The sequence below is a fragment of the Cebus imitator genome, unplaced genomic scaffold, assembly GCF_001604975.1.
Source record: "Cebus imitator isolate Cc_AM_T3 unplaced genomic scaffold, Cebus_imitator-1.0 Scaffold5, whole genome shotgun sequence".
In the NCBI taxonomy this organism is placed as follows: Eukaryota; Metazoa; Chordata; class Mammalia; order Primates; family Cebidae; genus Cebus; species Cebus imitator.
The window spans coordinates 5,624,682-5,632,489 of NW_016107320.1; the positions used below are offsets into that span (position 1 = coordinate 5,624,682).

A 7,808-nucleotide genomic window follows, 5' to 3' on the forward strand; every position below is an offset into this window, starting at 1 on the left:
TTTTTTTTTGAGATGGAGTTTCCCTCTGGTCACCCAGGTTGGAGTGCAGTGCAGCAATCTCAGTTCACTGCAGCCTGTGCCTCCCGGGTTCAAACATTTCTCCTGCCTCAGCCTCCCGTAGCTGGGATCACAGGTGCCTGCCACCACGCCCAGCTAATTTTTGTATTTTTAGTAAAGATGGGGTTTCATCATGTTGCCCAAGCTGGTCTGGAACTCCTGATCTCAGGTGATCAGCCCACCTTGGCCTCCCAAAGTGCTGGGATTACAGGCGTGAGCCACTGAGCCCAGCCAGCTTTTTCTTTGAGAAAGGAAAGAGTAATGAGTAATACTAAAATAGGCTAGGTGTGGTGGCTTACAGGCATGAGCCACTGCGCCCGGCCAGTGGCTCTTTTTTAAATCCTGTGGTTAGTCAATACTTGATGTCTGCAGCAATGTGACCTCCTGAACCAAAACATGCCTTCCCAGGGCATGGAAAAGGAACAAGCCTTTAAGTCCAATAGGTGACCATTGTCAGGACAAAAGAACTTGACCACCTGCTTTTCTTGAAGTCAGTGCCAACTAGAAACTGGAGCTTGACCAAAGCCAGTTCATTTCTCCTGAGCTGTGATCAGAATTAAATGCCTGGCAGACCATTTTAATGGTCGCAGTAATCCATTTTCATGGGGCAAGACCTGAATGGGAACTCATACCAAGCCAACAAGGCCTTCTTTGGAAATGAGATGACCAGCAGTCCTCAGCAGAGTTCAGTCTTGGAACTTGGTATTTTAGCCCATGGTTACAACGTAAACAAAGAACTTATAGATTATTTTAAAATAGTAAAAGAATTTAACCAGTGTGTAAAATTTACAAGCTGGTCTCTGACACCTCTCTTCTGTCTCAGAACAGCTCAGCTCTATGCTGTTTATGCTGCATGGATATGTGGAGGCTTTAACTCCTCAGTTTCTGAAACCCAAGTTTATATTCCACGGTTTGTCAGAAGAAGGATGGCACTGCCATAGATCTTGGTATGGGAGTGATCCCTTTGTTCTTGTCTTAGTAGAGCAGTCACAAAGCAAGGATACCCCTTTGACTGAAACCAGGATGATTCTGTTCCTAGGGCAGCCTTAGTCACTGCTTCCCTGTTTTTGTTATTGTTAGATATTTTTTCAGAAGTAAAGAAGCACTGACTTGGTTAGAGTTGAAATGTGAAGCAAGTTACATGAATGTATTTTTGCCAGATCAAGCTTGTTCCTGTGGATCAAGGGTAGGCAGAAAATGAGAAAGAACATTTCTAAGGACAAGAACAGAAGTGGACAGGCTGGGTTTGTATTTTCAAACGAAGGAGATACATTTGGGCTTGGATATGTTCTCATTTTTAAAGTAGTGGTTTATGCTTGTCATTTAAATCCCAGAATGTGTTTAATTACGAATTTGCATTTGTTGAAATTGGACATATGTATATGTAAATATGTTTTAATTATCATAAGTTAAAATGTGAATAATTTTCCTGGTAACCGTATATTGATCACTATTCTGGTCTATATAGTCCTGAATTATTATTATTATTATTTTTTTTTTTGCTCTTTCTCTTTTTAGGTCTGTCTCCATTTCAGCCTATGTCTTTCATTTTTCTCCCTTGATTCAGATTGGTTTTTATCCTACTCCCCTTTTCCCTCTTATAAATTTTTTTCTCTTATAATACTAATCTGTCCTGCCTTTTAGCCACATATGGGTGTTTGTCAGTTGATGTTGTGGTAGCTCTCTTGATAACAATTGTGACTGGAAAATTTCATCTCATTTTGTTTGCCATGTCGTCAGCTGAACTGTTTACAAGCAAATACTTATATCTCCATGGATACATGATTGTAAATCCTTGATTTACATAGATTTCTAAATCAGTCAAGAGATATTTGTAGAACATACACTCTGTGCCTAGGATTGTGTTATACACTACAAAAAACAGCCTTCAAACTCTAAAATGCCCGTAGAAAACTTTCATCTTTGAATCCACTGTGTGTGTTTCAAAGCATAGCTTCTCCAAAATAATGATTCAAACAGAGAGCAGGTTTAAAAGCTGCTTTGGTGGGGGGGAGTGTGTCTTTTTTGTATCTATAAAGATATGGGTAGATTAAGAGAAAGCTAGCAGAGAGAGAGAGATGAATATAGCCATTAACACCATGGGTTTACTCAGATGTTTCAAATAATTGACTGTACCCAGTCATTCCTGAGTCATTAGAAGATAATCATCCTTCCCAGTTCCATGAATTTAAGAGGAACCTCAAGAGGCCAGCCCAGAGCAGCTAGATAGATGACCTTAAAACTTTTGTCAACAACTACAACATGCACAGAAAATGCCCATAGTCTTTGGACACTATGTGTTTACCAGATGTGGCTGCTAGTTGAAAAGTGTGTGTGATAATTCTCTGTTGTATACTGAACTCGAGCATTTTTCTATTGCTTTTTATTTTTATGCCTAGATTACCAACAAGATTAGATATGTTATTTATTAAAGAGAGGGCCATTTCCAGACTTGCTTTTGGCATTTCTATCCAGGGAAGCTCAAGACTGACACACGTTGCTTTACTTACTGAGTCGGAGTTTATTAAATGAGAAGCCAGTCAATAAAATGTGTCTTGCCTTTCCTAGTGGGAGCTGGCAGTGCCATTGAAGAACACATGGCCAGTTTATCCAAAATCTAACTAGAGCCTTTTCAGGAATGCTGGATAATGGCTAAGCCAAGAACACTCTTGCACTTCTGCCCAGCACAGGATGATTTTTACTAGCATTTATTGTTTCAGTTCTGCTGGGGTAAAAAGGAAGTTGAAGGTACCTCTGTAAATCTTTTTGAGTCCCTTTGAGACAAAGCTGTCAGTAGCTTCATCTCTTGAACTTCTATGAGGCATATTGTGTACTTATCTAAGAAATATGTTTCCCCATGTTGTGTACTTGTCTAAGAAATGTGTTTCCATAAAGTAAACGTATGTGGTTGCTAAAGGCACAGTGCTGGGCACTGTGTACATAGACATTGCTGGTAAACTAAGGGCTGCCCTGGATAATGCTTTGAGGTACTGCAAAGTTCATTGGCTCAGTAATTCATTTGTTGTTTTGGCGGAACAGTTTTTTTTAATGAGTATTTCATCATAGATTTATATGCTGCTTATGCTTGTATTTCACTCCTTGGGGTTTTTAAGTTATTTTGTGAGTGAGCGAAGCTTTCTGTTATCACAGGCCGCCATTACATATTCAGTTTATTTCACTGACAGTAAGCTCGCTGCAGGCAGGAATCATGTCTTTATGAATTCAGGAGGCTTAGCAAAGCCAAAACTCTGAAGTGCCATTTAATGGCTCAGATGAAAAATATAATGGTAATAAGAGTAGGGAAACTAAAATGTTTTAAAATATTTCTGTGATTCTAGGCTGGGTGTGGTGGCTCACCCCTGTAATCCCAGCACTTTGAGAGGCTGAGGCAGTCAGATCACCTGCAGTCAGAAGTTCGAGATGTGCCTGGCCAACATGGTGAAACCCCGTCTCTACTGAAAATACAAAAATTAGCTGAGCATGGTGGTGGATGCCTGTAATCCCAGCTATTCTGCAGGTTGAGACAGGAGAATGGCTTGATCCCAGGACATAGAGGTCGCAGTAAGCCAAGATTGTGCCGTTGTACTTCAGCCTGGGCAACAGAGCGAGATTCCATCTCAAAATAAAATTCTATGACTCTAGATCCCAGTCACCATAGAAAAGCATGAATTTGATATTTAGGAAGCTTTTTTTCCATTCATTATTCATGATTTTTTTTTTTAACTTGCTTGATTACTTTCCTAGTCTGAGGAGGTCTCTAAAAGATTCCAAGCGCATTATGCTTGGTGACCTCTAGTTGGAATCAATACATAATGCAAGTATTCAAAAATTATTTCCCCCTTGTCAGTCTGTCTGTTCTATTAGAGGAAAGAATATCTCAGTGAGATGAGATGAGATATTCTGGTAGATTTCTGAGACAATAGTGGTCTTCATGAGATTCTAGAAAACCTAAGTCTTGTCCATCTTTAAATAAAATGCCAAACATCTGATCTGCCTCCAATTTGATGAACAAAACAGAGTTGCTTTGAGCCTCTTGGCATCTATAAGTGAGTGGCAAACTTAGGCTGACAGGAACTCGGGTTTTTTTTTCCTCCCATGTATAACAATTTTCTTTGAAACACCAAAAATATCTTTACATTATGGAATATTTACATAAGAAATAATTTCCTCCATAAACTTTATAATATATATTGATACAAATATTGACTTTGTTTCTAGTCCCTTAAAGAAAGGGAAGTAATAAATTGAGGTAATTCTCAACTAAATAAACTTACAGTATTTAATGTATATTTATTTTAGAAAGATGAAAAACACAATAAGCTAAGAAAAACCATTAAAATCAGTTACTATAACATTGATGGCTAAACAATATAAGCATTTGAGTACGCATACTACAAGATGAATTTTTTCCCTCTGTAAATATGTTGGGTACTTCATGAAACAAAGTGGAAGTCTATATACTTTTTCCTTGAACATCGTTTTTATTGGCTGTGTAATATTTCATTGTATAATACAGGTGAACCTTAGTTTATATTAAATAATCCTTTCTTGATAATCCCTAGATTTCAAATAACCTTTGTTGGTAAATTGACATTTATGAAGCCTTTTTCTCTATAACAGTATTATAAATAATAGTTCATTTTCTAGGTTAGCTCCTCAAATTCTAATTCATATTTATGACATGGTAAGATGCACCGCTAGATAAATGGCACTCCGACACTTAAAACATAGGTTCTGCTTATCGTATCATTTTTGTGGAAATCTCTGTAATCCGGTTAGCACCTGGCACAGTGTCAGAGATAAAACAGGCACTCACCAAAATCTGAATGAATGGGAGATGGTATTCTGTCTTTGCTCAGGTTGTCCTGACCAAAACAGCCAAGTGTAACAGATGGTGTTCACTTTCTGGCCTATGAGAGAAGAGTTGCGGGTGACAGGAAGGGCACACTGGATTAGCAGGATTTCCTCACAATTTGTGTATTTGGCAGTTGTCAGCAGTTCTGCCTCAGACAACCTCGTAAAGACTCCCACGAAGTCTATTTATCTGGTACAAAGTTGGGGGTAGTGGAAGTGGGGATGTAAAAGATACAGAAAACTTGAACAACAAACTTGACCTAATTTTGTTTATTATTTATTTATTTATTTAGAAACTGAGTCTCGCTCTGTCTCCAGGCTAGAATGCAGTGGTGAAATCTCAGCTCACTGCAACGTCAGCCTCTCTCCTGAGTTCAAGCGATTCTCCTGCCTCAGCCTCCCGAGCAGCTGGGACTATAGGCATGCGCCGCCATGCCTGGCTAATTTTTTTTTTTTTTTTTGGATTTTTAGTAGAGACGGGGTTTCACCATCTTCTCCAGGATGGCCTCAAACTCCTCACCTCAGGTGATCGCCCGCCTCGGCCTCCCAAAGTGCTGGGATTACAAGCGTGAGCCATGACTCCAGCCCCTAATTGATGTTTATAGATCATTCCACATAGCGCAAGCAGAATACACATTTGTTTTAAGTGCACACAGAATATTTATCATGTTCTGAACCATAAGACAAGGAATTCATGGACTTTTTTTTTTTTTTTTTAAAGTTAGGCGTATACCTTTCATATGTAGGCATTCCACTTACAAGTATTTATCCAAAAAGAAAGTATACGTTCATTCAAAGATTTCAACATGAATGTTCATAGCCATTTTATCTGTAAAAGCCAAAAACTAGAATAACCCAAAATGTCCATCAGCACGTGAATGAATAAACTGTGGTGTATCCACACTACAGAATACTTCTCAGTAATAACAAGGAATAAACTGTTGATACATTCAGCAACATGGATGAATCTCAAAGTAAATTTCACTTCATGCTAAGGTAAAGAAGCCAGATGAAAAGGGTACATACTCTGTGGTTCCCTTCGTATAAATGTTTAAATCATACGTACGCATGTAAAGAGACCGATCAGAGCAGTGATTGCCTGGAGGTGGAGAATGGTGGGACAGGGTGGGAGGAAGGATTAAAGGGGCATGAATCTACTTTTAGAGGTAATAGATTGTCTTGGATGTGGTGTTTCTTAGGTTATACATATGTCAAAACAAATCTTACACTTTCAAGATGTGTAGTTTATTATATATAAATAATAACCTCAATAAAGCTGTTTATAAATAGATCATAAAAGAAGGCATTTAGAATTCTGGGGCTGTTTACATCATTATAGTGTTTATTAAACACACTTAAATGCAAATGGCATAACATTTTACTGTGTACTGTGCTGGGTCAATAAAAGGGACTTGCTTGGTGATTCGTAATTTTGTATAACAAGAAACAAGGAAAAATGTTAGGAATCTAAAAAATAAGGCCAAGTGAGGTGGCTCATGCACATCATCCCAGCACTATGGGAGGCCAAGATGGGAGGATCTCTTGAGCTCAGGAGTTTGAGATCAGCTTGGGCAACATGTCGAAACCCCATCTTTACAAAAATTAGCTGGACATGATAGCACGCCTGCCTGCCTGCCTGCCTATATCAGTTTGTCTGTGTCTGTCTACCTATCTATCTATCTGTCTGATATTCTCTCCATTTTTCACTGAGGAAAAGTCATGTATATACATGGTTAACAATTGAGAATTGAATTTTCAATCGAGTTGCATTCCTATGAGTAGAGAAAAAGAGACATCGAAAATGTGATAATTCAGTAGCTACTCCTTGCCTATTGAATCAAGATCAAATTCCTGAGCCACTGGCTTTTGATGTTTTGTGTGGTGTGACCCTAAGCTTCTTGTTTAGTTTTGGCTTGTCCTTCCCAGAGAATGTACTGATTTTTCCCCTGGTTCACTGCGTTGGTTACTGCTTTCCTCTGCCTGTGATAGTTATGTATCCCACCTCATCTTTTGGCTGCATTTGGTAAAATGCTGCATATCCTTTAGATTCTTTTTTGGGTGCTTTCTCTGGTTTTTCCCCTGTGTTCTGTATTTTAGTAGATACTAAGCCCATAGTGTGTACCCTACAGCCTGCGCTATGTGTATTTACATATGTGTCTTGAATGACTTTTATTAGTGGCACCTAGCCAGGTACCTTGTACATGGTAGGCCTGTTTGTTGATCGTGCCTTAAACACAGTGAGTGGAAGATAGTTTGGCAATTCCTCAAAGATCTGGAAGCAGAAATACCATTTGACCCAGCATTCTTATTACTGGATATATACACAAAGGAATATTAATTATTCTGTTACAAAGATACATGCATGTGTATGTTCATTGCAGCACTATTCGCAATAGTAGAAAATAAACCCAAATGCCCATCAGTGAGGAACTGGATAAAGAAAATGTGGTGCATATATACCATGGAATACTATGCAGCCACAAAAAGGAATGGGATCATGTCTTTTGCAGGGACATGGATGGAGCTGCAAGTCCTGTCCTCAGCAAACTTAACACAGGAACAGAAACCCAAACACCGCACCGCGTGTTCTCACAAGTAGGAGCTGAAGATTGAGAACACAGGGACACATGATGGAGAACACCACACATGGGCCTGTGTGGGGCTTGAGGGAAGGAAGAGCATCAGGAAGAATAGCTGATGGATGCTGGGCTTAATACGATATGTAGATCTGTGCAGCACACCATCATGGCATGCATTTATCTATGTAACCTGCACATCCTGCACAGGTACACTGGAACTTAAAAGACCACAATCGAAGCAATAGTCAGTAAGGTTGGCCCTACTGTTATGGAACTGAACAGATGCAGAGTTAATGCATTTTGGTTATTATTTAGGTA

The 7,808-nt window shown here is 39.1% G+C and overlaps 1 protein-coding gene across 5 annotated transcripts in view; it reads left to right on the forward strand.

Annotated features, from left to right (window-relative positions):
* The window catches only part of RBPMS (RNA binding protein, mRNA processing factor), a 190,345-nt gene that overhangs the window by 82,923 nt on the left and 99,614 nt on the right, over window positions 1-7,808 (forward strand). The window lies entirely within an intron of this gene.